The sequence below is a fragment of the Xyrauchen texanus genome, chromosome 35, assembly GCF_025860055.1.
Source record: "Xyrauchen texanus isolate HMW12.3.18 chromosome 35, RBS_HiC_50CHRs, whole genome shotgun sequence".
NCBI lineage: Eukaryota > Metazoa > Chordata > Actinopteri > Cypriniformes > Catostomidae > Xyrauchen > Xyrauchen texanus.
The window spans coordinates 39,481,051-39,497,472 of record NC_068310.1 but is presented as its reverse complement, the minus strand read 5'-3'; positions in this window follow the sequence as shown (position 1 = coordinate 39,497,472).

Sequence of the window (16,422 nt, the reverse complement as noted above, 5' to 3'; positions counted from 1 at the left end):
TATGAATTGTTTTGTTGACCTGGAGAGAGGATTTACTTCACTGCTTCAATGAAATAAAAATAAGATATATAATCTGTGGTGTGAATTGCATACATTATGTACATTCTATACACACAGATGGACAGTTTCAATACTGAGCTTGAGATCAATTACAGTATAATGAATCAAATCAAACACTGGCACATTAAGTCAGTGTTTGTAACAGGCAAATGAAGACAGACTAATAGAAAGTTTAATGACATCAGTTGACCTGGATGAACCACGTGAACGAGTTATATTCCTCTCATACCTAAACTAAAGTCTAAAGTCTTTCCATTACAAGAATGAGTAACAAGACTGGGCAAAATCACCTCTGAATGTCTGTATAGTTCATCATGTGTCTCTCTTATCTGCTCACACATTGATTGAAACAAACATGAATTATTTCTTTGAATGATGAGCACTAACAGTAATAGTAATATAAATGTATTGTTTGCTGTTGTTTTAAATAAAGATCCAGCTTATTAAAAGCTCCAGCCCTTTAATACAGTTCTCACAGTATTCATAATAAAATCACTAATGATGTGTATTTACTCAAAGTCCTCCCATTAAAGGGATAGTTCCTCCAAAATGAAAATACTGTAATAATGTACTGACCCTCATGATGTTCCAAACCCATATGACTTTCTATGTACCATGAAACAAAAAAAGGAGATATCAAGCAAAATGTGCCAAAATTGATTATACAGTTGGGATTTATGGTTAATCTGCTGATTGGTCAGTTTAAATGTATTTATATAGTGAATATGTAAACTATGTGCATTGCCCTCCATTAAAATTGGCACCCTTTGTAAATACTGTATGAGCAAAGAAGGCTGTAAATTGTGTTATTGTTCATCCTTCGTTGATCTTTCATTTAAAATGTTCACTAAAATCTAAACTTTAATTGAAGTAAAAAAATTGAAAGGGGAAATCTCATAATTAAATATTTTTCTCCAAAACACATTTGACAATTATTTCCACATTCCTAGAAATGACTTATGAGTAAAATATATATGAAGTATATTTCTATTCATATTTTACATTTTTCAAACACCTGGGTGACAAGGAGCATGAAATTGTTCAGCCATGACTTCCTATTTCACAGGGGTATAAATATGAGGAAACAGACCATCCAAATTCATACACCCTCAGACCACCGGCAGGTTTCAGCATTGAGACATGGAAAGTGTGAGAAATACGATTGTCTGTAGCATTAGGAAATTTGTGGATTATGGTCCTGCAGCCAGGATAAATCAAGAATGACTGGGTTGTGAGGAGAGTGGATGACTAAAAGACGAGTAGTTTCAGCGTGTAAAGCCCCAAGTTGCAGAGTAAGATCCATTGTGGTGTAAAGTACCTGGCCGGTTCCCAGGGGGCGCCCATCTAGCACTGCCACTGCCAAAGGATTGTTGCAAGGGATTAGTGGTATCTTGTGCTGTCGGGCTAATGTTTCATCGATAAAGTGCCTGCTGCTCCCGATTCTAATAAGGCTTTGGTGTTGATGGTATCTGATTGGCATGTTAATGTTATGGGCACTTCAAAACAAGCAGTAGTGTGGATAGAGTAAATCAACAAACTCACCCTGTGACTCTGTGATTGAGAGGGTCATGTAGGGCAGTTATCTCTCAGATGTCCCGCTTGGCCACAATATAAACAGAGATGATTATTGATGCGATGTTCATGCTCTTCTGTGGACAGATGAGTACGACCAACCTGCATGGGGTCAGTGTCATCACTGGGTTGATTCGTTTGACTGAAAGGATTGGGGAACTGGTTAGGTCTCCTGGAGCGAAAGAGATTGTCAATGCGAATAGTGTAGTGGTTTCTGCCCAATTTGTGAAAAATCACTCAAAGTCTCAAGGAGTTTTTGATTTCAGAAGAATAGACTTTATTATCAGACCATAAAGCCGAGTTGCCTGCAGAACAACTGAAGCATCTCTGGGTTTTTGTTCACTTAAATACATGTCCTCTAACAAGCTGGGGCTATTCCAAAAGTGTCACCATTATCCATCATCCTATTCTTTGACAGAAGTGGACAGGAGACACCTGTGGAAGAGCTTCACCGTATATTCTTCCAGCAGTCATGAGAGCACATATGTGAGGCTATTCCTGCACAAGCCTCTAAAAACACACATACACACACACAGAGTAAAAATACTTGCTTGACCATCAGAAATAATTGTACAATAAAATGTCATTGATTATACTTGATTAAAGTATACTTAACTTGATAAAAATACACCACAATAGCAAGGTTAATGAATTGATCCAGGGTTCTGTCTTCATCACAGCAGGCCAGCTCTGACTGAACGTCTGTGTTCAACCCTCGGCGAAACAGAAGTTTCAATGTATCCTCCACCCAAACGGTTTGGGTCGCGAGAGTGCGAAAAGACAAGAGCTGAATTCAGCTGCGGTATCTCTTCCCTGATGGAGTACAAGCAGTTGTTCCCAGCACTCCTTCCTACCTCAGAGTGTTCAAAAACCTCTTTTAGTCGCTGAATAAAATCACTGAAATTGGTTCCGCTTAACCCTTGACTAGCCCAGACAGCTGTTGCCCAATCTAGCTCCTTTCCCATGAGCAGAGAACACACCAGTGAGATCTTACATTCATGAGTAGGGTAAAACGAGGGTTTTTGATTCAGGAACATAGATTGTGCATGGGGAAGCCCTGACATTTGGTTGGGGTGCCGTCAAATTTTCCTGGAAAGGCTAAATGAGGATTGGCAGATGCAGTGTGTTAATATTCAGGCAAGGAGACCTCCGGTGGCCGATTGAGGAATCTTCACCAGTATTTGTGACAGATGTTGTGGGCTCCTGCTTATGTTTCTCTGTTCATGTGCTCCTGATGTTACAATGATGACATTACTCTCATGTATTTATTTAAATCCTTTCCAGTTTAAACTTGCAGCTGAATGATATTCTAAATTTTTTCAAAGATGATTGTATGTAATACAACCCTACAACCACAATTATTTATTTTTCAGAAATACTCTCTTAATAAACGTGTGTGTGTGTGTGTGTGTGTGTGTGCGTGATCTGTCAGTCCAGCTCAACGCTATATTTTACTTTAGTGTATCAGATTAAGTTATAAATGTGAGTGTTTGGACTTACATATAATGCATACATATTTTCATGGTACTTTTTATTTTGTAAACAAATTAAACTTCTTAAAAACTCTTGAAATGCTTCCATGACTTGATGCTATATGTTTTATAAAATGGCCTTTAAAACACCAGTTGATAAGTGAATTTATCTTGAGAACTGAATTGTTCATAATATCTGTCATATAATGATCAATAACAACCCAAGATCACATTATTAAGATGTACAGTAAATCACTGATCTCACATATGAATTCACATCTTAGCCAGCATCATTAAAAAGCATTAAAACATGTCAGAATAAATGAATTAACAGCTGATGCTACAAAGAACACATTTGATTAGTCTGGTCTTCTACAGAAACTCAACTTTTGTAGATGCAAGTTTAATCTGTAATTTCATTCTTAAGACTTTTTTTCAGAGGAGTTCACTGGTAAGATCATCAGAGGAGAAATGTCACGATATAACACTGAACAATGGAAATATTCTCTCAGTAAACGTGTGTGTGAAAGTGTGTATGTGTGTGTTAGCATAGGCGGAAATCGTGGGGGTCAGGACCCCTGTATCTGAGGGTTGTCCCCCTAAAATATCATTCAAATATGTGTATTGTAAATAATATAATGATATATTCTTAAAATAATTGTTTAACAAATAAAATAATACAAATGCAAAAGGGGCAACAACAAAAACCCCTTGGTGTCCCCTTCAAAAATTGCTCTTGAGAATTGTTATGTTTATTGTCCCCCCAACATTTTGATGAAATTTTCAGCCCCTGTGTGTTAGTGAGAGGATCAGAGAATGACAGTTTTCCTCTGTCACAGTCCAGCTGAACTCTGATTCTCTGGAGTTTCTCTTTCACTGAGACTCGAGATGTTTGATCAGGTGAAATGAATGCATCATATTTACCATCATAAAACCCCACACACCAGAATCCACTCCTGGAGTATATTTGCTTCTTCCTCTGAGCAGATTCTGTCATCACACCTAGGTCAAACAAATGTTACATATTACTATATCTTTCAGTCATCTGAGTGCTACTGTTCTTAGTCTTCTTGATAAGTGGATCAGTTTATACATGTGAAGAATACTGAATGATGCATTTGAGATAGTTCCCCAAGAAATTAAAATAATCTTATCATTTATTCACCCTTATGCCATCCCAGATGTGTATGACCATGTGATCTCTGTTTGTGTTCAGCAGAATAAAGAAAGTAATGAGGCATGAGGGTAAATAAATAATGATAATTTTCATTTAATGTACAATCCCTTTAATGTGATGAAAATCATCAATATATGATAATCATAATTCTAAGTATTATGAAATTTGTTTGTTTTAATACATTTGCAGTCTTGTCAAATAAACAATTTTGTCTTTAGAAAATGTCATTAACACTTTTTCAACATATAGCAGAGATACAGTACAGTGCCACAATATACAATATAACAATACGCTTGAATATTTATTAGATTCAAGGTTTATACAAGGCCCCTTAATAGAACCTAATTTTAAATTAGTATTTTCTGACTATTATTTCATACTTTAGGCTTTATAGTGTTACACTTTATGCTTTGTATAAAAGGGTTGTCGAACAAAAACATTTATTATACTTTTAATTGAAATAAGAGCATTTCTACCCAATATTACAAAAAATAACCAGGCTTAGGTGTTTGGGCAAAGAAGATATTTATATTTTATTTTGTGTGGTACCCGTTCTGAAAGTTTAAAGTACTTTTAAATGCTTAAAGTTGGATATGTGTTGGATATGTGTACAGGTCTTACAGTACAGTACAATACACACATACGTGCATGTATATACTGTCTAAATATATAGAGAGAGAGAGAGAAACTTAACTTCGTTTCAACGGCGTCCAAAACAAAGGATTTGTAATAATAATCTCGAATCAAAAGAAACACTTATAATAAACATTCCGCGCCGAACGAAATGTTTATTATAACACCCGCTGCAGCATCGCTCTTCTGCTGATTGGTCAATTCCTCTTGGCAACCAGGTAGAGACGCGCGCCTCATTGGCCAACTCCTCGAAGAATACAAGTAACGGTATGGGCCGTGATTGGTCAATTCCTGGTAGCAACCAGGTAGTGACGTGCGCTTGATTGGTTAATTCTTCGAATATTCTTTTTAATTTAAATACATGTACGTTTATATTTAATTTATTTATTTGGCCTTTATTGGACAGTTACAGTGAAGAGCTGTGTCAGAAATTAACTTGTCCATAATTTTATTATTACGGTTTTGTGTAAACTTATTGTATTATTAGATGGATCCCAGATAGCAATAAGTCGGCGGTCCGCTGGCGATGCGCCGGCGGCAGTAGAAGCGGCAGAATGGCGATATCGCAAACACGTTTGACGGCGCACCGCCGGCGGCAGCCGCTTTTTAAAAGCGGCAGCCGCCTTCCTACCGCCTTCGTTCCGCGGCCGGCCCGCTGGCTATCCGCCGTTCCGCCGCCGTTATATCGAAGGCGGACCGTCGGAAAGGCTTTCCTCGGTGTACACGTATCCTTGCAAGTACAATTTTGCCTGTATTATTGGTGTCCCCTTCAAAAATTGCTCTTGAGAATTGTTATGTTTATTGTCCCCCCCAACAGTTTGATGAGATTTTCGCCCCTGATTATACTATCCGTTTCTATTTGCAATGAAGATACTTTTGCAACATGTAGTGTAACTTTTTAAGTCTTATAATATCCCTGTGTTTCAGATAATTATAACTTTTAATATTAATATTTTGACCCAAAAATGTAAATTCTGTCATCCTATACTCAACCTCATGTCCTTCCAAATCCATGTGACTTTCTTTTGAGGAACCCCCAAAAGGTCTTTTGTATTCCATATAAGGAAAGTAAGTGGTGAGCAAAATAGCTTGTTTTGGTCACCAACGACTTTCATTATATGGACAAAACATTCTTTAAAATGTCATCTTTTGTGTTTCACAGAAAAAGTCACACAGGTTTGGAAGGACATGAAGTTGAGTAAATAGCTGTGCGTAAGGTCTTACGTAAGATGGGGTATAAAGTTCATACTAAGGGCTTAGTAACTACTAGTTAGTTTGTAACTAAGACAGTGCTTAATTTGGTTGCTCCACCAAGTCTTAACTAGTAAGTCGTAAACTCTCCGTAAAGTGATGCGTGGTCGCATAATCTACATAATTTGTTAACAAAAACCCGCCTCTGGTCTTCATTGGCTGCTACACTAAGCGGTAGACCAATCACAACAGACTGGGACATCTGACCAATCAGAGCAGAGTATGCTCTCTGAAAGGAGGAGTTTAGAACGGATCATTGAACGAGTCGGTTTTGACACTGGGGGGAAAAAAAGGTTAAATTATGAGCAAATTAAAGTGTTTTTTAATCATGGATGCATGTAAATCTATTGTATGAGACCTTTAAATCAAAATTAGGCACGTTTAAAAACCATATAGGTGCACTAAGTAATTGCAATAGGATGTAATTAAAGGTGTTAATTTGCATCTATATCATGAAATCGGTGCGCTATTGCAGATATTCTAGTTTTTATGGTCTGTTTTTCAGAGTTTGTAGCAAAAAATATTGTTTTTGTTTTTTGTGTTTTGTGTGAGTTGAGCTGAACCGTTGAGGACTAAATTTCCCCTGGATGCAAAACTTGTCTTAAGTCATTCTACAAACTCACTATTATCTTCCGCCTCCATTTTGACCCCATTCACCACAGAGGCACAACACGAGCAGACCTTCAAAGACGAGAATGACAACGCCACATTCAATAGACCCTCCCCGATCTGACCCGCCATGAGGCCTCTGATGTCACCACCCTCCCTGCAGAAGAGCCCGCCCCTGTGAGACAGACTCCACCCCTCGTGTAGTGTGGGAGGAGCCTGTTGCTGGTGATGATGCGGTGGGAGGTCACAGCAGTGATGAATCTCCCAACAAATCGCCCTCAAAGAAGAAGAAAAAGTTTCGCATCCCGTCGTTCCTAAAGAAAAACTAAAAGAAGAGTGAAAGCTAGAGAGGAAGAGAGCTCAGGCGTTAGGAAATACCCCACTTTAAAAAACATTTTAGTTTTTGTATTCAGTTTGTTCACATTTAGTGTGTGGATCTGTTTGTATGAAAGGGTCAGATTGATTTTATTCTTTGAACAGTTCTTTTATAAACGCTGACAGGTAAAGTGGACTTTGAGGTAAATTGTGGCTTGTTAGTCATGAGCTCACACTCTGATGTCATCATTATCTTCCATGTTTTTATAAAATAATCTTAATATCCACTATTATGTATTGGGAATATCACAAATGTTATTTTTAGGGAAAAAGGAAAGAATGGAAGAGTTGAAGTTCCTCCAGGTGTTAATTCAGATTGTAATGCCGCTGCACGCTTTAGATCAGCGTTTCTCAACGGGGGCGGTACCGCCCCCTAGGGGGCGTTTGGACAGTGTTGGGGGGCGGTGTGAACGAGGCAGCAGAGAGGGGGGCGCTCAGGCACAAATGGGGGGCGTTACTCAGAGGTACTCAACAGGCGGCCTGCGCAAAAATCTTTTCAGCTCTTCTCCTTAGCCTATGTCTTCGTCTTGCTCGGATTACTTCTGCCACTTCACCAGGAGGATATGCCAGGAGAGCCGCTTCCTAAGTTACACATGCTTTTAATAGGCGGAGAATTTTCAGCGCAAAATAGAGGCGCGCTTTCACCGGCTTTTTCTGTACATAACGCGGAATACATAATTAGGCGCAGTTTACGCTTCCCCTCCCATCTATTTATGTGACACTCCCACTTTCCCCTTGTCCATCCCATGAATGCATATGCATGACACGAAAAGCGCATTTTGCCATTTTCAATTGCGACAGGCAATCTGCGCTTTCATCTCGGTGCGTCACGTTCGTACATACCTCGCCATGGTTTTATGCGCACTTTGCGAAACAAATAGGCCTACGCCTGAAGTGGGCGCAAAAGCGTTAGTACATCTGGCCCTGAGAATTTTAATTGTAATGTGATGATCGGGTGCGGATATCTAATCGGAGAAAATCATTGGTGATGGTGAGTTTGTTTTTAACAGCTGATTCGGGTGACGTTAGAGCTGATCCGCGCATCTCTACTCTGCAATGTGTAATTGGCCGATGGGAATAATAAAGTCATAATAATATAAATATTGATTTTATATTATTTGTCTTTTGCAGCTATTCACCTAGTATATTAATATTAACTTAAGTTCTCTCCCTCGTGTCCCGCAAAATCAGGTCTGCTGACCTGCAACAGAGCAATAGCCAGGTGGTCACCCTACGTTACTCACTGTTATTCATCACAACGTTTAAGCCTCTGACAACTCATACAATGTTCATTTGAATGTAAAATAAAATTATGTCTGTGCAAATTAATGAATTCATATTTAAATGTTGCTAATAACCCACTCGCCTAGTTACCGGCAAATGATCTCCATAGCAACGCCTAAAAACAAATGCCGCAGCTGTCAGAGTGGTAGAAATGACCGTTTGTAGGCTATTCAAATTTGAAGCCTAGTATATATCGCCTAATTGAGTGCGCGAACGACCGCTGCTTTTTCATTGGCCATTTAGGTTAGTTAGCTACGTTATTGTTCACGTGATTGGTTCATCTTAAAAAAAAATTTGTGTGAGCCTGAATTTGTTTGAATTTCTAAATACATTTGAAATACCTTTCAAACAATCCATGTGTTTTTGCATTTTTTTCCAAACACAATATTACTCAACTTGAGGCTTTTACATGTAGTTTATACAATAAGAAACTTCTGTTTCAGTTTTTTGTTTTTTTTACCAAAAACTCAGGCTTCAGGTATCAGTGTTGCAATTGTTTGGCTGTAATAGTATTTCTGAAGTGTTTTAGTTTTTTTTAGGGGGGGGGGCGTTTGTTCAAAAAAGGTTGAGAACCACTGCTTTAGATTTATCAAATCATGTCTATAAACATTTCAAAAATGGATGACCCAGAGTGTAACGGTCCATTCATAAAATACAAAGATTCACAACAGATCTCACCTGAACAGGTACATGCTGTGCTAAACTTGTCAAGAACATGTCCGGGGCATTTCACCCCAAAATCAAAAGAACGAAAATTATATGTTACAAAAATGGTGGAAATTTTTTTTTTTTAGATATTTTTTTTGCATTGTGATATAATCTTCAAAACAATTAAGCACATTTCCCCCAATTTCTCATTATTGTAATGAAAATGAGATTCATTATGTATATTAATATTTGACACACATCAAAAACATAATCATTGTATTTCAATGTATTTATGAGAATCACGAACAAAAAATAAAATATCCGGATGCATTTTGATAATGAGAGTTTGAAGGGAGAATGTGTTAATGGTCATGAAATTAATGTCAAAATGCAAAAAAAAAGTCTTTAAGGTCCAAATATAAGTTTCAGTTTCTTTGTGCAAAATAGAATTGCTTATTTTAAGTTTTCTTTTGACTTTGGGGTAGAATGTGACCTGGGCATATTTTTGTAGGATTCTCCATTAAAATATTAATTTCTGTAGATTTATTTGCATATGGAATTTGCAATATACTTCTATCACATAACACTTTTTCACTCTTGTTTTAAAATTATCTGTAAATTTAATCCTGTAGTAATGTTCAAAAGGCCCAGGTATTCTCAGACGTGATAGAGAATTCTGACCAATCAGATTGCTTGTTACTGCAGCCTCACGTGTCTGAAGTGAAAACCCAACGAGAGCATTGAGCAGATGCAATATTGCAAGTTAGAGTGAACAGTTCGCTAACTTCACTCTAGTTAGTTTAATTACTGTTCTTTGGTAGTACTTTGAGTTTTAGGGATATGGGATATGGTGTGCGTGCATATAAAGTAAGTGCAAGTGGACTTTCTGTTCTTAATTAGTTGTTTGCTTTGATGCATCATAGCATAAAACTAGCGACATTGTACCTTCATTAATATTCAAGCTAGAATGTTATGAGTGTCTGAGGACTGTTTCACTGTATGTTTGAATCTCTATTGCATATTATTATTATTGTTTAATGATGATTACATGCAATTCAAGGAATTGTGTTGAAGATTTTTGTAATGGTCAGTTAGTTGCGCAACGTTCACGTCTACTGATGTTTAGATAGACGCTATTTAGGGTTTGGTGGCGCCACCCTGTGGGCAAATTAAGAATAACCACCCAACAGTGTAATTTACCTACTTTATTATTACCTTTTGTTCTGATAGTCTATGTAGACTTACAAGGTATTGTTATATATTCAATTGGGTATTTATGTTGTGAATAAGAATGTGTACTAAGTTTATTTACTATGTTAATTTGTTACAGAACCATACATATGTATGCCCAACGAAGTGAATCTCAGTAAAGTCATTGAAAGAACTTGGAAACTGCCTGGTGATTCTCTGCAAATAAGTGTCATCACACACAGTTCTGACCGACTGTCTGCAGCGTTTCGAATCAATCTGAATTAGTGTCTACAACTAAAACCCCTCTATTTCAATTGGTCCTTCGAGCCGGATCGGCGAATCACTGCAGAGATGATGTCCCATTCTGAGTCAGATCCTCCTGTTGTCCGACCCAGACGACAGCTAAGAGTACCTGCATATCTAGCAGATTATCAGGTTCATGGATCAGACCATGTGCGGAGATCACTACCAAATCCTTGTCTCAGTGAAACTGAAATTGAAGATGCTCCATTGAATTCAGAAAATATATCCAGAGCGTCCTCGCCAAAAAGTCAGCCTTCATACATAAGTGATCTGGTTCTACAGGATGAATGGCAAGAAACACTGGAGGATGTGCAGCATGAGAATGATGTGCTTCGCAGTCACATTCACTATATGCCAGAGATTTTGAAAGCCTTACAAGGGCTTAAAGCAGAGAATGCCACACTAAAGCATGAAATCCAAAACATAACTAGAAGTATGGAGACTTCCAACAGATCAGTGACTCCTATACCAGCCCCTCGTACCAATGTGCCACGAATCACCTGTCGTCAGCCTCCACCATGCACAAGTATTCCTGCCATGCATTCTAAAGATATACGGCAACCCAGATCTGTACAGATTGCGCAGTTGACTGACCAGATGAGCAGCTTCACCCTTACACCTAAACAAGATGAACAGATGCATATTGACACAGGCTGTCATGTCCTTCCACAGAGGTACTATACTCACACAGAACAGTCAGCTGAAGCCACTCATTATGATAAGTATACCGCCAGATCAGGGCACCAACCCTTTCCGGGTGAGAGAGAGTACCGCCTACCACGACAATCTGAGTTTACACCAAGAGCTGAAATGTCACACCATCAGGAGAGGATATACAGAGGACCTAAGCCTACTATACCCACCTTGACATCGTCAGATCCAAGACAGTTCTCAAGGCTTCGAATGGCTTTAGAAAATATCCTCCCGGAGGAAGCCACAGAGCGTTTCAAATATCAGATTCTCACTGATCATTTAAAGTTAGAAGAGGCATTGTTAGTGGCAGACTCCTACTGTAACTCGACACACCCCTACACAGACACCATGCAAGCTCTTGTAAAGATGTATGGTCAGCCCCACATGCTGGTTCTACAGAACATTGCTGAAGTCATCGATGGTCCCAGCATCCGAGCGGGAGACGTGAAGGCATTTAAGCTGTTCGCACTACGCGTGCGCTCTTTGGTGAGCATGTTGGAGCAGCTAGGATCTGAAGGAACCGTTGAATTGGAATGTGGTTCACATGTGTCAAGGTTACAAAGTAAACTTCCTCATGATCTGAAGACTAGTTTTAAGAGGTATATACATCCATACAGAGTAACCATTCCCACTCTCTTTGATTTCGCTGATTGGTTGGAGTATGAGCTCCAAGTTCAAGATGATAGTTCCAGAATAAGTAGTTATGCTCCTAACCAGACAACTAAGAGAAGGGAAGACCACCGCAATCAGAGGTTCTCTGGGAAATCCACCTCAATCCTGTTGGGTACTGAGAAATCTGTCATGGACAGTGAACCCAAAATGACTGCTTCAGAGACAAAGCATAGCCCAAATAGCTACAGAGGAAAGTTACATGCATACTGCCCTTATTGTGAGAACGCCAATCATTTCCTTAATGGATGTGAGAATTTCAAAGAACTTTCTAGGAAACAAAAAGAGGCATGGATCCGCAAGAATAATCGCTGCTGGCGCTGTGGCCGTAGCCATCATGCATCTAAATGCACCTTGAAAGCCCTCTGCAAGACATGCAACAGGAAACATCTACTAATATTGCATGATGTGAATGAGCGAGTTGCGGATACCGGTAATGAGTCTGAAACCAGAGAAAACTCCTGCCTGGTGAGCACCACAAAAGATATCCTATATGTAGATCGTCCTGTCTACAGCCGTAAGGTTCTCCTAAAATTGAGTAAAGTTGTCATCACAAATGGGAATAAATCCATTGAAGTGTATGCAGTGTTGGATGATGGGTCTGAGAGAACCATTCTCCTCCATGCCGCAGCACAGCAGCTAAACCTCAAAGGACATCCAGAAGACCTGATACTGCGAACAGTAAAACAGGATCAGCAGGTGCTTCATGGGGCAGCTGTTTCCTTTGAAGTGTCTCCAGTCTCCAACCCACATAAGAAATTTCTTATTCAAGGTGCCTTTACAGCTGAGAGGCTTGGTCTTGCTGAACATTCCTACCCGGTGGCTTCCTTGCAGAAGAAGTACCGACATCTAGCAGGACTCCCGCTGCAGCAGCTAGACAAAGTGCGGCCTGTATTGCTGATTGGCTCTGACTGCCCTCATTTAATTACGCCAATTGAGCCTGTCCGCCTAGGTCCACCAGGTGGACCAGCTGCAGTCAAGACTCGTCTCGGCTGGATGCTTCAAGGCCCCACACATGAGCTCAAACATGGGCTTAACACTCACCAATGCTTCTTTACTACTATCTCCCCAAATGCAGAATTATTTGCACAGGTTGAAAAATTATGGCAGATGGATGTGTTACCTTACCGCAGTGAGAAGGTGGTGATGCGATCCAAGATGGATCAGGAAGCTGTCAGAATTCTAGAGGAGAAAACATTGAGAGTTTCCATTGATGGAGTAATGCGTTATGCCACACCACTCCTTCGGATGCAGAACATGCCACATCTGTGCATGCCTAAAGAAGCAGTTCTCCCACAACTAAGAAGTACTGAGCGGAAGCTATTAAAAAACCCTGTGCAGGCTTCGGCCTACAAAGCTGAGATTGCAAAGCTGAAGGATGCTGGATATGTGGTGAAATTAGAATCAGTTGAAGTTGATAGTTCAAAAGATTCGTGGTACATCCCCCACCATATGGTACAGCATAACGGTAAAAACCGGGTCGTCTACAACTGTTCATTCCAGTATGGGGGTCACAACCTAAATGAACTTCTCTTACCTGGTCCTACATTGGGCCCATCTCTGTTGGCTGTGTTACTCCGCTTCCGTGAGCACTCCATAGCCATAAGCAGCGACATTCGTGGGATGTTTCATCAGGTGAGGCTGCTCCCTGATGACATGTCTTTACTCCGGTTCCTGTGGAGGGATCTAAAGTCAGAGCAACCTGCAGAAGTGTACCAGTGGCAGGTGCTACCCTTTGGCACGACATGTAGTCCCTGTTGTGCCACTTATGCGCTGCAAAGGCATGTTATAGATCACAGTAAGCCTGGGGACAAGGTCAGAGAGGTCATTGAAACGTCTTTTTATGTTGACAATTGTCTACATAGTCTTACCTCCAAAGAAGCTGCTAAAGACTTGGTTAACCAGCTCTGTACACTCCTGGCTGCTGGAGGCTTTGAGTTGCGCCAGTGGGCAAGCAATTGTCCATCAGTAATCAATCACCTTCCCCCTGAAGCAATATCCAATAATTGTGATCTTTGGCTAAGTCAGGGCCACCAAAATGTCCATGAATCAACACTTGGATTGCATTGGCATTGTCAATCTGACACTTTGCGATACAAGCACCGAGCTACAAGCTGTTCTACAGTGACAATGCGTAACATCTACAGCGTTCTGGCAAGACAGTATGATCCTCTTGGTTATATTATCCCTTACACCACCAGGGCAAAGATATTGGTGCAACGCCTGTGGGACAAAAAGCGTGACTGGGATGATCCACAGTTGCCAGAGGATCTACTTGCCTCATGGTACTCATGGGAAAAAGAGTTGAGTTATTTAGAGAATATATCTCTGCCCAGGTGTTATTCCAGCCCACATCTGGATCTCCTGATCTGCAAACATGAAATTCATGTGTTCTGCGATGCGTCAGAACAGGCATATGGTTCAGTGGCTTATCTGCGGACAGAAAACACTAAAGGTGAAGTGGAAGTTGCATTCCTGGCCGCTAGATCTCGCGTTGCCCCCCGAAAGCAACAGTCCATACCCCGCCTTGAGCTATGTGCGGCTCTGAGTGGTGCACAGCTCTCTAAGCTCCTCTCTACAGAGCTCACTATCTTTATCCATTCTGTTACACTCTGGTCAGACTCCACAACAGTGCTTACTTGGTTGTTATCCAGCTCATGCCGTTACAAGGTTTTTGTGGGGACGAGAGTGGCGGAAATTCAAGAACTAACAGCATCTGCTACCTGGAAATATGTACGATCTGGAGATAACCCAGCAGATGATATAACTCGAGGCAAACCTCTTTGTGATTTAATAGAAGGGAGTCAGTGGAATCAGGGACCTCCATTCCTCAAACTGCCACCAGAGAGCTGGCCTGAACAACCATCCTTGCACCTTGAAGAGCAAAACAGTGAGTTAAGGCAGTCTGCATTCTGTGGGTTGGCAACAACAACAACTACACCCTTGCCAAACCCCCAACAGTATGAAACATTAACAGAGTTCATAGAGGCTTGTTGCCAGCATCTTCATGGGGCAGCACACACTGCATGCGCTGACACACTACGAGATATCGAGCAAACAATACTTTGTCAAGCACAGATTGAGTCCTTCCCTTCTGAGGTAAACCAGCTGAAATCAGGCAAGCCAGTTTTAGCCACAAGCAGATTGGCTTCTCTGTCCCCTGAATTTGATACTGCTTCAGGGTTGATCAGAGTAGGTGGGCGCTTGCGCCATTGTAATGAGCTGGAAATGGATGCTGTCCATCCAATCGTCCTTGAACCTCAAAATCCTATCACCAGACTAATCATTAAGGATTACGATGGGAGATTGCACCACCCTGGACCAGAACGAGTGTTCGCTGAAATAAGGAGGACCTACTGGATATTAAGAGGTCGTGAAGCAGTCCGGCGACATCAACGGCACTGTGTGGAGTGCAGGAAATGGAGAGGACGCCCAGAAGCACCCCGTATGGCAGACCTGCCTCTCGCCAGACAGCAAATTTTCAAACCAGCTTTCTACTCAACTGGCATGGACTGTTTTGGACCTTTTCTAATCAAGATTGGACGCCGTAATGAAAAAAGGTGGGGCATAGTGTTTAAGTGTCTGACCACCAGAGCTGTCCATCTCGATGTTCTAGCTAGCATCGACTCAGACTCGTTCTTGATGGCCTTGAGACGCTTTGTCGCTCGCCGTGGGAAACCCTATGAGTTGTTATGTGACCAGGGAACCAATTTCAAAGGGGGAGAACGAGAGTTGAATGAATCCTTCGCTGCTCTGCATCATGAGCTACAGAATCACCTTGCTAATCAGCAAATCAAGTTTGTCTTCAATCCTCCAGGAGCGCCTCACTTCGGAGGATGCTGGGAAAGAGAGATCCGCTCAATCAAAACAGCCCTCCGAGTTACTATTGGTGCACAGAGTGTTACTGGAGAAGTGCTAAGAACAGTCTTAATTGAGATTGAAGGGATCCTCAACTCAAAACCACTTGGTTACACATCTTCAGACATAGCTGACCCTGACCCAATTACCCCCAATTGCTTCCTCATAGGACGGCGGGACGCATCCTTGCCCCAGGTGGTCTATCAGGAGTCCGAGGCACTGAGTCAACGGCGCTGGCGACACAGCCAACTGCTGGCGGATCACTTCTGGAGGCATTTCTTAAAGTATTATCTACCTAGTCTCCAAGCCCGGCAAAAGTGGAGATCAGAGAAAGAGGCTTTACAGGTTGGTGATGTGGTCATGATCGTCGATCCTCAATTACCACGGGCCCTTTGGCCAGTAGGAAAGATCACCCAAGCATTCCCGGGCACAGATGGCAGAGTAAGGTCAGCCAATGTGGAGGTTAAAGGAAGGATGTATACACGACCTGTAGCTCGACTTATCCACCTTCCAGCTTTACCTGATGAGGACTGATGTTATAAGTCAACCTTTTGTGAAATGGGCGAATTCAATCACTGAATTCGGGGGCGGCTGTTCAAAAGGCCCAGGTATTCTCAGACGTGATAG